The sequence below is a fragment of the Pleurodeles waltl genome, chromosome 5 (assembly GCF_031143425.1).
Source record: "Pleurodeles waltl isolate 20211129_DDA chromosome 5, aPleWal1.hap1.20221129, whole genome shotgun sequence".
Taxonomy (NCBI): domain Eukaryota; kingdom Metazoa; phylum Chordata; class Amphibia; order Caudata; family Salamandridae; genus Pleurodeles; species Pleurodeles waltl.
The window spans coordinates 231,413,279-231,428,228 of record NC_090444.1 but is presented as its reverse complement, the minus strand read 5'-3'; the positions used below and the strand labels follow the sequence as shown (position 1 = coordinate 231,428,228).

The following is a 14,950-nucleotide window of genomic DNA, read 5'->3' as shown; positions in this document are numbered from 1 at the left end:
CTTCCCTTGTCACAGGGTCCTTGGTACCACTGGTACCTTTTACAAGGGACTTATCTGTGTGCCAGGGGCGTGCCAATTGTGGAAACAATGGTACATTTTAGGTGAAAGAACACTGGTGCTGGGGCCTGGTTAGCAGGGTCCCAGCACACTTGTCAGCCAAGTCAGCATCAGTATCAGGCAAAAAATGGGGGGTAACTGCAACAGGAAGCCATTTTCTTACAGAGGGGGATTTGGGTGAGCCCATCACACAGGAAACGTGGCAGAAATGTTGTGCGCACATGAGAACCCTGTCACCTAATTACAGGCTGCGGCTTATACACTTTACATTTCTGCATCGCCTGTACTACACTCCGAGAGGCTTCCATGCTATGGGCCTGCGCGACAATGCGTGCTGTGAGAGGTGCAAAGCTCCGGATGCAGATTTCCTACACCTTGCGTGGCAATGCGGGGTGTCCATGCCTTCTGGATGGAGGTACTGCACATGATAGAGTAGATGATCGGGTTGGGGCTTCCTTTCTCCCCCAAACTTGCACTGCTTGGGTATGTGGATGAGGTGCCGCCGGCCTACAGGCGTCTGGTTGGCTTATTGTTGCTGCTGGCGAAGCGCAGGGTCGCAATGTGTTGGGGTCGATGCCGGGTCCCCCGCAGCTTGGACTGGTTGTGTGATGCTTCGTTCTACCATGAACAACTGATGATATTTTGGGAGCTGATGTCTGGAGGTTCCTGGCCGCGGGATATATGAGGTCCACTGCGTTCCTTTTTGGAATCTCTTCTGTGAGGCCGCGTAGGTGTGTTTTGGCTAGCCACGTGCATGGAATTCAGGCCACTGTCGCCTTTCTTCAGTGCTGCAGCTGTTATTTGGGGTCTGTTAGCTGTCCTGCCCTTCTTCCTTTTGTCCCTGCTTGTTCTTTGCCCTTTGCTTTCTAGTTGATCATGGATGTTTCACGCTCTATGAATGAATGCCTGTATCTGGTTTCTCGCCCCTAGATTTTGACTTGTATATGCTCTATGTCCTTGGGCTGAGATGTTGCCCAGGCGTTCCGGATGGATAGGGTGCAGGGCATCCGTGTGTTTATAACTGGTGTTCTGCACTTGGCTACAGTTCTGGGCCCCGTCTGGGACTGTACAATGTGATTATCAAGCTAATCCTGTTTGATGGGCAGATTTGTTATTTGACATCTTTGTTCTGTTGACTAATCAAAAAATAATAAATAAATAAAAAAAAAAAGTGGGGGCAGTGGCCGGAGGGGCGGGCATCTCCACTATCTGGGATGCCCTGCGGTGCTGTAACAAAAGGGGTGAGCCTTTGAAGCTCACCACCAGGTGTTACAGTGCCGGCAGGGGGAGGTGAGAAGCACCTCCACCCAGTACAGGCTTTGTTCCTGGCCACAGAGTGACAAAGGCACTCTCCCCATGTGGTCAGAAACTCGTCTGGTTGTGGCAGGCTGGCAGAAACTTGTCAGCCTAGCACTAGGAGGCAGACTGGTATTCAGAGGGCGTCTCTAAGATGCCCTCTGGATGCATTTTACAATACATCACACACTGGCATCAGTGTGCATTTTTTGTGCTGAGAAGTTTGATACCAAACTTTCCAGATTTCAGTGTAGCCATTATGGAACTGTGGAGCTTGTGTTCGACAAACTCCCAGACCATGTACTCTTTATGGCTACCCTGCACTTACAATATCTAAGGTTTTGCTTAGACACTGTAGGGACATAGTGCTCATGCAACTATGCCCCCACCTGTGGAAAAGTGCACCCTGTCTTAGGACTGTAAGGCCTGCTAGGGGGTGACTTACCTATGCCACAGGCAGTGTGAGGTGGGCATGGCACTCTGAGGGGAGTGCCATATCGACTTAGTAATTTTCTCCCCACCAGCACACACAAGCTGTGAAGCAGTGTGCATGTGCTGAGCGAGGGGTCCACAGGGGGCATAAGACATGCTGCAGCCCTTAGATACCATCCCTGGCATCAGGGACCTTGGTACCAGGGGTACCATTTACAAGGGGCTTATCTGGGTGCCAGGGCTGTGCCAATTGTGGAAGCAAAGGTACAGTTTAGGGAAAGAACACTGGTGCTGGGGCCTGGTTAGCAGGGTCCCAGCACACTTTCAATCATAACTGGCATCAGCAAAAGGCAAAAAGTCAGGGGTAACCATGCCAAGGAGGCATTTCCTTACAACCATACAATAGCTACGTGTACACTACCCACCCACAGTCAAAGGTCAATTCGATTTGTTTTCTTTTTCCGCAATGTTCCATGCTTTGCATCTTTTAAATCCTATACATTATGTCTCTGGCTGGGCCATAAGTGGAGCTGGGGAGTTTGATCTGGCTAAGCTCTAGAAGTACAGAGTTATCCAGCTGAAGGGCTTTTTTGTAAGGCGATGGGGGCACTTACCCATGGAGCCTCCAAGATGGAGGAGTACCAAAAGGCACTGAGGGCTTGGGCAGAATCCCGCTCCCAAGAGCATGATGAGTTAGGGGAGCAAGAGAATGGCTCTCCTGAGGAGCTGCCAACAGCAGTGGGGGTGGGGGTGACACCCCTGTATTTGTGCCCCCTGCGAGACCAGGGAGCAGTGTCTCAAGTCACAGCCCGCTTGCAGAGGAAAGGAGCGAGGAGAGAGAATTCAGGGTGCAGTTGGCAAGATTAAAAATTGTGGCAGAGGAGAGGAAGGCTGAGAGAGCCTTGGCAGAAAAGAAACTACTTCTTGCTCAGAAACGGAGTCTAAAAGAGCTGGACCTGAAGGCTAGGCAGTCTGGGTCCAGCAGTGACCTGCTGGAGACATTATGGTTCCCAATTATGTGGTGGGAGATGATACTGACAAGTGGTGTTCTGCTTATGAAGTTCCACTGAGGACACATGGGGGTTCCTGAAGAGCAATGGGAGACTGGCCTGTGAAAACACATGCTTACATTTGGAAGGGACACATTTCTGACATTTGGGGAGCAGACCAAGTACACTGACATGAAAGCCATTTGGATTGTCAAATTTGGACTGTGTCCTAAGAAGTATCACCAGCAATTCAGGGACAGTAACAAGCTTCCCAACCAATCCTGGGTAGATTTAATTGATTTCTCCAGTAAGGCACTGGATGCCTGGGTGCGGGGCAGCAAAATCAATGATTATGTTGGGTTGTACAATTAAATCCTGAGAGAGCACACGCTCAGTACTTGCTTCATAGAGTTGCACCAGCACCTGGTTGACAGTAAGCTGACTGATCCCAGGAAGCTTGCTGAGGAGGCGGACCTCTGGGCTAGCGCCCGAGTGTCCAAGAAGGTACCTGGGAGTGACCCCAAGAAGGGTGGTTCAGGTTACCCCTAGCAGAGTGTGAGATGGTGATCTTTGAGGGTGGGAGTCGTCACTTCCCCCAGGTGGGAGTGAATGGGGTCCCAGCTCTGAGGGACACCGAGGCTAGTCATACCATGATGGTGGAGAGACCAGCTTCCCCAGAGCTGCACACCAGGTGTTTAGGGTGACTCCAGCACAATGAGGAGGATGTTTTCTGCCCTATGGCCCTGGTATCCCTGGCGCGGGGTGGGGAGGTGACCCAGAGAAGTGTCACAGTTAGTCCCCAGATGCCTACAGAGTGCATTCTGGGGAATGAGTTACCCCTGGTGGCAGGAGATCTGAGAGGGGTGACCCCTAAGGGTGCCCTGACAGTTCAGTTGTCTGGCAGTACCACTCCTCCGTTGTCCAGATGTAGGGGCAAGGTCACACCCCTGTCCTCTGTTCAGCCTCAGGGCACAGTAGAACTAGGGTACAAAACCAATGGGGCTACTGTCCCCCACTTTCCCTGATCTCAGGGAAAAAAAGAGACCCAATTTCTAACACAAGCATTAATAATTTTCAGTTTAAAAAATCAACAGTGCAATTTCTTTTTAGTTCAGCAGTGTTAACCTATGGGAGGAAAACAAGAATGCAGTTGTGCCATTAAGTACACAACTTACAAACCCAGTCTTTGGGGTTTTAGGTCAACACCAGGCAAGGCTCAAATCAGTGCCAAGAGTGCAACTACAGCAGCACAGGGGCGGCTGGGTGCAGAGGTCAAATTCAGAGTCGGGAGCCCAATGCTACCAATGGAGACTGGGGGGTGAACGAAGATGTGCTGCTCAAGGGTGAGTAAAGCTGTGCCATCACCTGGGGCTGAGGTAAGCACTAGGGGAGGGCCACAAGACAGCACCAAACTTACACCCTCAGCGGTACAGGGGCGGCTGGGTGCCAACACAGCATCAGGCTCCCAGTGTTAACCAATTGAGACTGGGGGTAACAAAAGATGCGCTGATCACCGGTGAGTAAAGCGGTGTCAGGGGTCAATCTTCTTGGGATCAGGTAAGAACAGGGGGGCCACAAGGCAGCACCAAAGTTGAACCCTCAGGAGCACAGGGGCAGCCGCATGCACAGTGATAACACAGCCTTGGTTGCCCACAGCAAATCAAACGGGGAGATCAGTTTTGGAGACAGACTGGAGGCTCGGGCCAGGGGACTAAATGAAGAAAGCCCACAGCTGCCCAGGTAAGTTCTGATGTGAGGGGACGTAGGGGCACTGACTGTCCAGCTCCACAAAGCCCAGGCGATCTAGGTGCAGGGGTGTCTTTTGGCATCAGGAACAGCTTACTGGGCAGGTCAATGTCAGGGGAAGTCTTTGGTTTCAGGCTGCATGCTTTGAGGCAAGGGTCAGCCCAAGGTGGAATACGTCTTAGAATCGCTAGGGAACCTTCACAGGACTGGTGGGCCACTTGGACTCGAGCCCTGGGCATCAGGTGCAGAGATGGGTCTGAAGGCGGTTTTGCAGTTCCTCTTGGCAGAGTCCCTTTTTTTTTTTAAAGTTGCTTTCTTCTTGAACAGGTCCACTGTTCTCTGGAGATCTTGAACTTTGTATAAGGCAGGCAGTCCTCTCAAAGCTTTGGAGGTCGGTGGGCTACATCATGGGTGATTTACATCGGCTGCTAATAGCCCATCGTGCAACTATCAACGCCAAGTCAGCAAATCGCATCGCCACCCCCGTCTTTCGTGTACATGAGTATAAACTTAATATACAGGCGTCTGGTGTCTCCCAATAGTCATAACCCGTTACACGTTTAAGGGTCTGTGCTATTTTCGCCCATTGATTGTGTAATTGCATGCAAGTCCATTACATATGTATAAGATCTGCGTCCGTCTGATGACAGCGGGGCAGCCTGCATCTGCACCCAGGTATAATTTATTAGTGCTATGTGGGGTGAGGTACGCTCTGTGAAATATAGAGAGTTGGATAAATTTAAATCTGGACATGGCGCCGCCAACGATTGGTCTGGCTCTAATGTTTAGGTCCGACTGACTCTCTCGGTCTCATATATATTTTGACTCCTCGGTTCCGTACGCAGAGACGTCCGTGGGGCTGAGGGTTTCCGCCACCACAGGATAGGTGAATCCTATTGCTTAGTGGTTGGTTGTTCAAGCTTGAACTTTGAAAGGAAAAACGCCGAAATTGGTGTGCCTTCTCTGAGCTAGTGCTATTTTTTACGAATGGCGAATCCGGTTGTAGTGAATATAGCGCTTAATATGCGACATCCGCTCACAGGTCATCTGATAGCACATGGACTGACAGTCCAGGGGGGTCCGGTCACTTTTGTGGTGGACGCCCATGCAGCCTATAGAACACAACTTTTTTATTCTTGGGTCATATTTCCGGCAGCTGATGGGGGTACAAATACTTTTCACGAATACACTGTTGCGAATGTCCCTGGACAATACAGGGCTTATGCATACTTAGAGATACCTTTATCTTATCAAGAACACCATAATTGGCTTGATGGCGCCCTCCCACACACAGTAGCACAAGTACGGTTAGGTCCGTTGAGTAATGATGGTCCGACCTGGCCTTTATTGGCTACTTATACACCATATCCTGCGGTTGCAAATCTGGCAGTGGCTGAAGTGCGTCGTTTATATATAGACTTAGCAACAACATACAGAAGACTGGTTCAGTTTGTGATGCAGACATTTAATACTAATGCAGCGCGTGTTGCTCTGGCGCACCCACAAGCAGTGGTTCCGGGAATCAATCCGGCCACTGTACACTCAGTTATGGGTAAGGTACCGGCTAAACGTGAGGAGACTCCATTTTGGCTGGCGCAAAAGATTAATACGCTGGAAGCAGTATTTCCCCATACGGGACCTCAGGATAAACATCGAATTTTGACGATGTGTCTGCCGTATGGGATGGTTCCTCCGGTGGACCTTTGTAATACTTGGGGCACGGTGTTTGCAGCGCTCTACACTACAGCACACGGTACACCGACTTTGGCTAATTTACCGGAAGTGCTTAAACAAATTCAAGATGAATATGGGGCTGCCCCTGCCTTAGATTTGGGCATGCAATTGATGGGCAATTTTGACGCAGTTTCTTCTATTATTTTGAGTAATCTCAAGGGGGAGGCTGTAGCACTAGCTGTGCGAATGCGTCTTCGGACGTTCCGCAGATTAATCAGGAGCGGGAACTTCCAAGAATAATAGCAGAAACATATTCTAGTATTGGTCGTGATAGCCTAGGGGCTAGACCGCAGAAACCACAATTGCAGGGTAAAAATAATAAAGATAATGCTAAACAACAGCAACCTGAGGGTGCAAAAAAGCGCTGGGAAAAGAAACAGCAAACACCTAAAAAAGATGGGGGACAGTCTCCGCAACCGGAGACCCCGCAGAATAGGTATAATCTCAGAAATAGGGATAATTTGAAGACGCCTGATCGATATCAATATACTGATACGCGCTAATCTCGTTCCTTTCAGGACTCCTCTGAGAGGAGAAGTGAGAGAGGTGGGCGGTCAGAGCGGAGGACGGAGTACGTGAAACCGAGACAGGATTCACAACGCTCAGCGGAGGTTTCTGTTAAACAAGAAGAGAAACCGCTGCAACAAAAACAGCAATTTTAAAAGAAAAAAGTGGCAGCAGTCTCTGTTAGACATGCCGCTCAAGAAGAGAGTTCTCTTGACGAACAAGACATGGGCATTAGCACTGTTAGACAGCGCGGCAGAGGTCACAATAGTTCGCCGGAGTCTTCTAGAGCATCTGGAGGTGAAAACAACTGATGACTTCATATAAGTCGAAAAGGCGGATATGCGAGTCTCTGATCCTGATCGAGAATATCTAGTGACTCTACGATTAGAAGGGGACATTGACCGCATTGTACACGCCATCTTTTGGGACCATGTGGTAAAATCATATGATGTTCTATTGGCCGAACAAGATTGGCCACCTGACTTTGTTCGCGACTGTCCGGTTGGGGAGGAGGTTATTACACCTTCCTTTTCACCACTTGTTCCGAGAGAACTAGCGGAGTCCTATAGTAAATTATGGGCTCTAGCACAAGCCCCCGCCCTATATAGAAATAATGTGGGGTGGGATAAACAATCACCTTATCATGTCATTCCAATAAAGGGCGAACCTCAGCCACAGCCGCAGTATCCTATTAAATCTGAAGCAAGGGCATCGGTTAAGAAAATTCTTACACAATTGGAGTACCAGGGTGTAATTGAGCCTTGTGTCTCGCCGATGAATAATCCCTTATTTCCGGTTGCTAAACCGGACCATTCATATAGGATAGTGGTGGATTACAGACACTTAAATAGTCATACACGCACATATGCAATACAGAATTCACATAGCGCAGCGCTTATGAATAATATAGTGCGTAAGAAATACAAAACAACGTTGGATATCTCGAATGGATTTTTCTGCCAGAATATAGCGCCCGAAAGTCGGGACTATACCAGTTTCAGTGCGTTTGGATCTCAGAAATTTTTTTGTCGTTTGCCTCAGGGGTATAAAAAATAGCCCAGGACTGTTTTCGGCTCGTGTGACTGAAATGCTGCACGAGTTGGACCCTGAAGCGTTATCATATGTTGATGACATATATTTGACAGACGATGAGATTCTGCAACATCTAAGGCGCGTATTGCGCATTGTTGTGGGATTCGCCGATATTGGCTATAAGTTTAATTTTAAGAAATCAAAGATTGCCTTCCTCAGCGTCATTTTCCTGGGATATGAGTTATCGAGTGAGGGCAAGAGCCTCGCACCACATTTTTTGGAGAAATGTGCTTTATGGCAGCCTCCTAATACGGTTCGGAAGCTCCAGTCATTGTTGGGGTTTCTGAATTTTGGCAGAACTTACATTCCTGACTATGCTACGCATATAAAACCCTTATACGAACTAATTCGCCCGAATTTTTCGAGTAGATTTTGGACGATTGAGCACACACACATACTGCGAGAGTTACAAACTGATCTCTTAGCAGTTAAACACTTACACACACGGGACAATTTTAGTCATCAGAGTGATACCTGGGGCTGTTGGGTTTACGTATGTCACCTTTAATGAGGGTGAGACAGTCCCGATAGCATACAAGTCCCACTTGTATTCTGCTGCAGAACAACGATTTGCACAGACTGAGAAAATACTCACTGCAGTACAGATGGCTGTAATTAAAGAAAGGCCGCTTGCCCAGGGCCAACGCATCATTGTCGTTTCCCCGATTCAGGCCTTAGAGGCTGTTACAAAAGCGAGTGTTCCTAATTCGAAAGCTTTACACCCGCGATGGATACAATGGGCTACGTCTTTGACAGCCACTGATGTAGATTACATATTTGACCCTAAACTACAGACTCAAGAATTTCTTCAATATGAAATGGAGTACCCAGTTCCCGCTGGCACATTGCCTATTGACCAATATCAAGTGGTCATGTATACCGATGGCTCTGCGCAACCAGCGGTTGGGACTAAACAACAGTATTCTGCTGCATGTGCGGTGGTGAGCGGCACTATGGAGGGGGAAGTGTTCTGCCCCCGACATACTTATACTAAAACCTTGGGGGATTGCACGGCACAGCTGGCTGAGCTCAAAGCTCTGTTGTTAGCGTTGGAGCACGTGGATCTGGCGACTTTGACCTTGCTGGTCTGTGACTCCTACTACTGTGTTCAGTCTTTCAATGAATATCTGCACTATTGGAAGTTGAATGGGTTCAGAGATTCTAAAGGCAACACCATTAAACATAAATTGTTGTGGGGTAAGGTTGCGGATCTGAAAGAAACGCTTCCTAAGGTCCATGTTGTGCATACACTTGGACACCAGCGCGTTGGAATACACGTTGCTGGGAATACTTTGGCTGATGAAGCCGCGAAGTCGGCAGTGGCTGTTGCCACTGTGGCCGCAGTGACTCGTTCGAGTTCCAAACCAGACACAGAGATTTCGGCTGCCATAAAAGCTACGGCTGATGGCACGCTGTTTCCTAAAGGATTTCCTTCTAAATATAGTTACTGCTTGAGTAGTGCGCTAAATGCTGTTGTTAATATTCCAGGCATTGGTGTACGTGAACTTCCCAATAGAATTGAGAAACCTCGATTAATTTCTGCAGCACATGAGGGGGTGGCATCTGCACATGCTGGTGTGGCTGCCACGATTTCACTTTTACAGGCTCGTTACTGGTGGCCTGGTCTCTATAAAGAGACGAAGCAGTATGTCCTTTGTTGTGACGTCTGTCAACAAATTAAAGCATCGTCGGCTAGACGCCCGCAGCAGACGCCCCTTCTGATTTCAAACAAACCATTACAGTGTGTGTACTTGGACCATTGTGGTCCGCTGACACCAGATAGTGCATACAAATATATATTGGTTGCTGTAGATTCGTGCTCCAGATTTGTGTGGGTATGGCCTCAACGCTCGGCTGACGCTCGGACTGTTATTAAAGATTTGCGCATCTTTGTCGATACATTTGCAGTTGCGGCTTTTCAATCGGACCAGGGCCCTGCTTTTGCCTCTAAGGCATTCAGGGACACCAGGGCTTCGTTGGGGGTCCAGCTCCAATTCTCGTCTCCATTTCATCCCAAGGGAAATTCTGTCGTGGAGCGTTTAAATCGTAATTTAAAGCAATCCTTAACGGCCAGGGTTATAGGTACGGGTCGTAGTTGGCTAGCCCACCTGTATGGAGTACAGAGAGCACTTAATAACTTGCCTAGACAGTCACTGGGGGGTCGTACTTCATACGAGTGCCTGTTTGGAACACGAATGTATGTTCCTGTTCCTGATCTAGATGGTCCTGGTGCGGAGGCGGCAGTTACGCCCTTTGACATAAATGATCGTGTCACTGTTTTGCAGGATTTACAACAATTCCGTGAAGATAACTCTTCTGCAAGTGCTGCCTCCTCAGGAATTAAGGATGAGCCAGTAACATCTACTGGTTGGATTCCCAGGATTGGGGATCTAGTGCGTGAAAAGGTCGCAGTAAAGAAAGAATTTGGTCCTTCTTATCGAGCACCTGTCCCTGTGTTAGGGGTGAGCGGCACGAGAACTGTGATTTTACCGCCGCTGCAGGGGGCCAAAGGAAATCGCTTTGTTTCTATTGATAATGTCAAGTTACAACATGTGGCCGATTCTGCACAGCAGACCAAGAGGGACACCCAGTAGTTCCGGCATCCCTCTCACTACTGGGGAAGAAGTCCCGCTGCAGGTGATTTACACCGACGCTGTTTCCTCTCCGAGCTTGGGGAGGGTGGAAGATGATCTTGCGATTGTTCCACAGACAATGATTAATATGGAATGTTTTGATCAAGTTGCTGTACGTTCTACTGATGTTTCTGAACATGTGGTTTATAGCGTGCCTAGGAGAGAGCCTCCATCTGCTTCTTTGTTCACAATTGCACCTTTTGCAAGTACTGCTCCTGGCTGCTTTAACGACGCTAATGAAGCAGTGTCCAGCTCCTCGTCCTCGATGTCTTCTGTCCGGGGTCCGTGTAAGCTGCTGAGTTGGCTTCAACGCACATATTTTGTTTTTCCTTGGAACTATTTGTGGCTTTTTATGGTTGTAATGACTCTTTTTTTGTGGTTGGGATTTGTGGTTACCTTTTTTCTGGTAATACATGGTCATTTTCTTCCTGATCGATCGGACATTGAGCACGTGGAGACTGTGTTGAGACCACATTTTTCGTCTCATATGGTTCGAAGAGACTTGTCCAATGTGAACATTTCTGCAATACCGATTCCGGGTGGGATTGTGTGGGATAAAGTAATGTTTGATATATATGGTCATGCTCCGGCTAACTAGCAGTGCCTCATTTCTCCCATGGGGAAGAGATGATTGGGCAGCCGAGCGCACATCTTTGGAACTTCTCAGGGAAGTCATGGTCACTCAGATCCAAACCAACTCTCTCATTTACGATATGGTCTCATATACAAATGACAAAGACAGTATACGTTTTATATAATGTTTTAATAAAACGACTGTATTTTAGATAATAAGGCGTGAGCCGCAATAACCAGAACAATACAACATAGTAGGATTGATATAGTCACCAGGAGAGTAAAACATAATAATAAAGCTATCATATTTCCTAACAGTTTCTACTCTGCCTCTGCTTGTTCTATTTAGAGCACAGCATGTTAAGCTTCTAGCTTGCCTTTCTGAATCACTAGGGAGACATACGCCCTCATACCTGAGCAAAGGCCTGTGATCTGGTTCAGCATCTGCAACGAGGCAGTCAGCGTCTAGTTATGGTTCCCTGGTCGGAATCTCCCTCAGACACAGTCATGGTCTCCGATTGCTCCCAGGCCTGCAACCTCTGTGCCGACACAGTCCCCATCGCTAATGGAATCCCTCTCATTGGAATATTAGGCACATAGGGAACTAGAATGTGTGCATAGTGTCAGGACATTCGCTAGTACGCCATGGCCACCCCTACCAGAATGGGGATGGCATAGTTGTGTGTGGGCACAACAGCTTATGCAGTTGCCCAGTTAGTATTTGCACAGGCGTAAAGCCTGTTTCATGTAAGTTATGTCCCGCCAACCACTACCGCTGTGCTTCTATACAATACGCCTTAAAATCTGGAGCAGCCATTCCCCCCTCCACTATCGGCAGCTGCAGTTTTTTCAAACCTATCCTACGACGCCCGACTCCCCCCTTCCACAGCAGCCAAATCAATAACATTTTCAAGGCGGCAAACATTGTGGCAGGAACTACCACCGGCGGATTCGTGAAATAGTATAGGCGCCTCAGAAGGAGCCAGTCTACCTGCCACGAAGAGGGGCAATGTAGTCCAGAAGGCTATTTGTGTCCTAATAGAATTGACTGCCCATTGTAAGTTACCCTCCAGAACATCCATCAGACCCCTGTATATATATATATGTGTGTGTGTGTGTGTGTGTGTGTGTGTGTGTGTGTGTGTGTGTGTATATATATATATATATATATATATATATATATATATATACACATACACACACACACACACCCCTACATAGCGAAATGTACGGGTCGCCACTGGGATATGAGCTGCCCCCAGCACCAGCGTTTGCCGATCTAAAGGATGCTTAAACCTAAAAATTCATGATTTTGCAGTATTTATATGTAGGCCTGTGTAGGAGACTTGCCTGGCTTATAGTGGGTGCCTTGTGGTACTTACACCTTGTGCCAGGTCCAGTTATCCCTTATTAGTAGATTAGTAGTGTTGTAGCAGCTTAGGCTGATAGAGTTAGTTATAGCAGAGCAGCTTAGGCTGAACTAGGAGACATGCAAAGCTCCTACTATACTACTATACCACTTATATCATATAGCACTATATCATAAGAAAACACAATACTCAGAGTTACTAGAAAACGCGCTAGGGGTTCAATCGCCAATACAAATAATAATGGCGATTACGAACAGCCCAGACGCGTGCCGCGACAGACATTATAGGATTACGATATACACTGTCCTGTTTTTGCCCTAGCCGTAAGTAACAAATACAAGAGTCTAACCCATCTAGTATATGAGGTTAGTATCGCGTAATGTGCATGTGTGGACAACAAAAATTTCCAGCTCAGTGTATGAAAAGCATGGTGTATATCTAAGGATAGGTAGCCTGCGTATGGGTATTTGGCATGCGAACTGTACATAACATGGAACAGCCAACGTATATTGAGTGATGTGTTACGGTTAGGCACAAAGCCATTTTGATCCATTTGTATTAACTGTGGCAGGTGTAAACGAAGTTGTTTTGCCAGGAGTTTGCTTAAAATTTTATATTCGGTGTTATGGCGAGACAACGGTCTATATGAGCTTCACTCAAGAGGTGGCTTAATGGGTTTCAGTAAAGATGCGACCACAGCTGGCCGCGTCGTGGGGGGTAATTGAACCTCCTATAATGAATGGTTATGTAATTTTAACAGCTGCCGGGCTAATTTGTGTATATAAGTAGTATAAAATTGTACAGGGAGTCCATCGGATCCTGGCATCTTGTTGCGTGCCATGACCCCGATCGCACCCTTGATTTCTTCAATTGTAATGTAAGCTCCCAACCCCACACGGTCTTGTGGTGTTATCTAGGGTAGGCGCGTCCTATTCAAGTACTCGCTCAGCAGTGAATCAGGAGGAGCCATGGGGGCCACATACAGATCAGCACAGACGTCCCGAAACACTTTGTTTATACCCGCCTGCATCCTAACTACTTTTTGCATTTCGGAGTGTATGGCTAGGATTGGGGCTGGGGGAGGAGTGGGATGTACCAGGAGTGTCAGAAGTGCCCCGGATTTGTCAGCCACAGTCTGTGATCGTTGTAGATAGGTCTTATAAACTATTAGTCTTAAGCGCTCAAGACATTCCTCATGTGTCACCCTTAACTCATGTAGTATCTCAGGGTCAACTTCTTTCCCAGCCACCGCCTGTTCGGTAGTAGCCATTGACGTTTCAGCGTCCTTCAGGGCTCTCATTATTTTGTTAATCACACCCACCAACTTGCCAATAGAAGCTCCTCGAATCACCACTTTAAAAGCTTCCCACTCATATGTCAACAAAGTGGCGGTTCCTGTATTTTCTAAAATATAATTATCTAATATCTGTGACAGTGCTTTCCAGAATGGCACATCTTCCAAATAAGTGGGTTGTAGCCTTCAGGTAGGTATTGGCGTCGGGAGTTCTGCCCCATTGCAGCGTCAGTTCTAGGGGGTGGTGATCGGATAAAGTCTTAGCCAGATAAGTGGAACTGGTTATAGGGGACAGCAGTTGTGGGGAACTCGGGAATCTATCTATGCGGGTGTGTAACGTGTGGATGCGAATAAAATGAGTATTCATGTAATCCCATATTCCTGGCGCGCCAGGCATCTACCAGGGACCACCCCATTACCCATTGTTGAAGGAGCTCTTCCTGTCTTGTCATTACTGCTTCCGGCAGCGGGTGATGGGAGCGATCTAAAGATATGTCTAGTACTGTATTAAAGTCTCCACCAAAAGCCATGGGTAATGCGCTCAAAGGGAACCCCGGCCCTATTCCAAATAGCCGCTCCTCTAGCATATCCGGAATATGATGTACTAAAAAAGCTGTACCCTCCATCTCCTCTGAAAGTGAGTCGCCTCAGACATGAGCAGATGTGTCTCTTGGAGGTATACTATCTGCGCCTTTCTCCTATGTAATTGAGCTAATACTCTATGCCTCTTATGTAGAGTACCCAGGCCCCTGACATTCCATATTAGGATTGTATAAGAAGCCACTACCATCTGTGTCGTGTAAGGTGTGTTAAAGCACCATTAATGTACTCTATGTGTGTTGCCTATGGTGGTGTATGTTGACAGGGAATTCTGCTACTTGCTGTAAACTGTGAAAAACCAAATTCTTGGTCCAGCGCCATACAGTTGTTCGACCAAACATTATAGAAAACAATAACTATATTTACATCAAACAACTTATGCCTACGCTTATGAGGGACATAAGCCAATATATAGATCATCATTTGTTTGCTGCGGAGAACGACCCAGCCCCAGTCCATCAGAAATGTATGCCATGCTGAAGCGGGCTTCAAAGTCTGCTCAAATATTATATATGGTCAGAGGTCCATTAGGTATGCATTCCCCTCCAACAGATAACAAACCACTCCGTCGTAAGCGTGAGGGCCACACCTACATCAACCACTACTAAGCAATTCGGTCTAGCATGG

General features: G+C 47.6%; 1 protein-coding gene across 3 annotated transcripts in view; it reads right to left on the bottom strand.

Moving 5' to 3' along the window:
* Positions 1-14,950, bottom strand: part of UBR2 (ubiquitin protein ligase E3 component n-recognin 2) — a 1,248,744-nt gene that overhangs the window by 134,174 nt on the left and 1,099,620 nt on the right. The gene's annotated exons all lie outside the window — the stretch shown is intronic.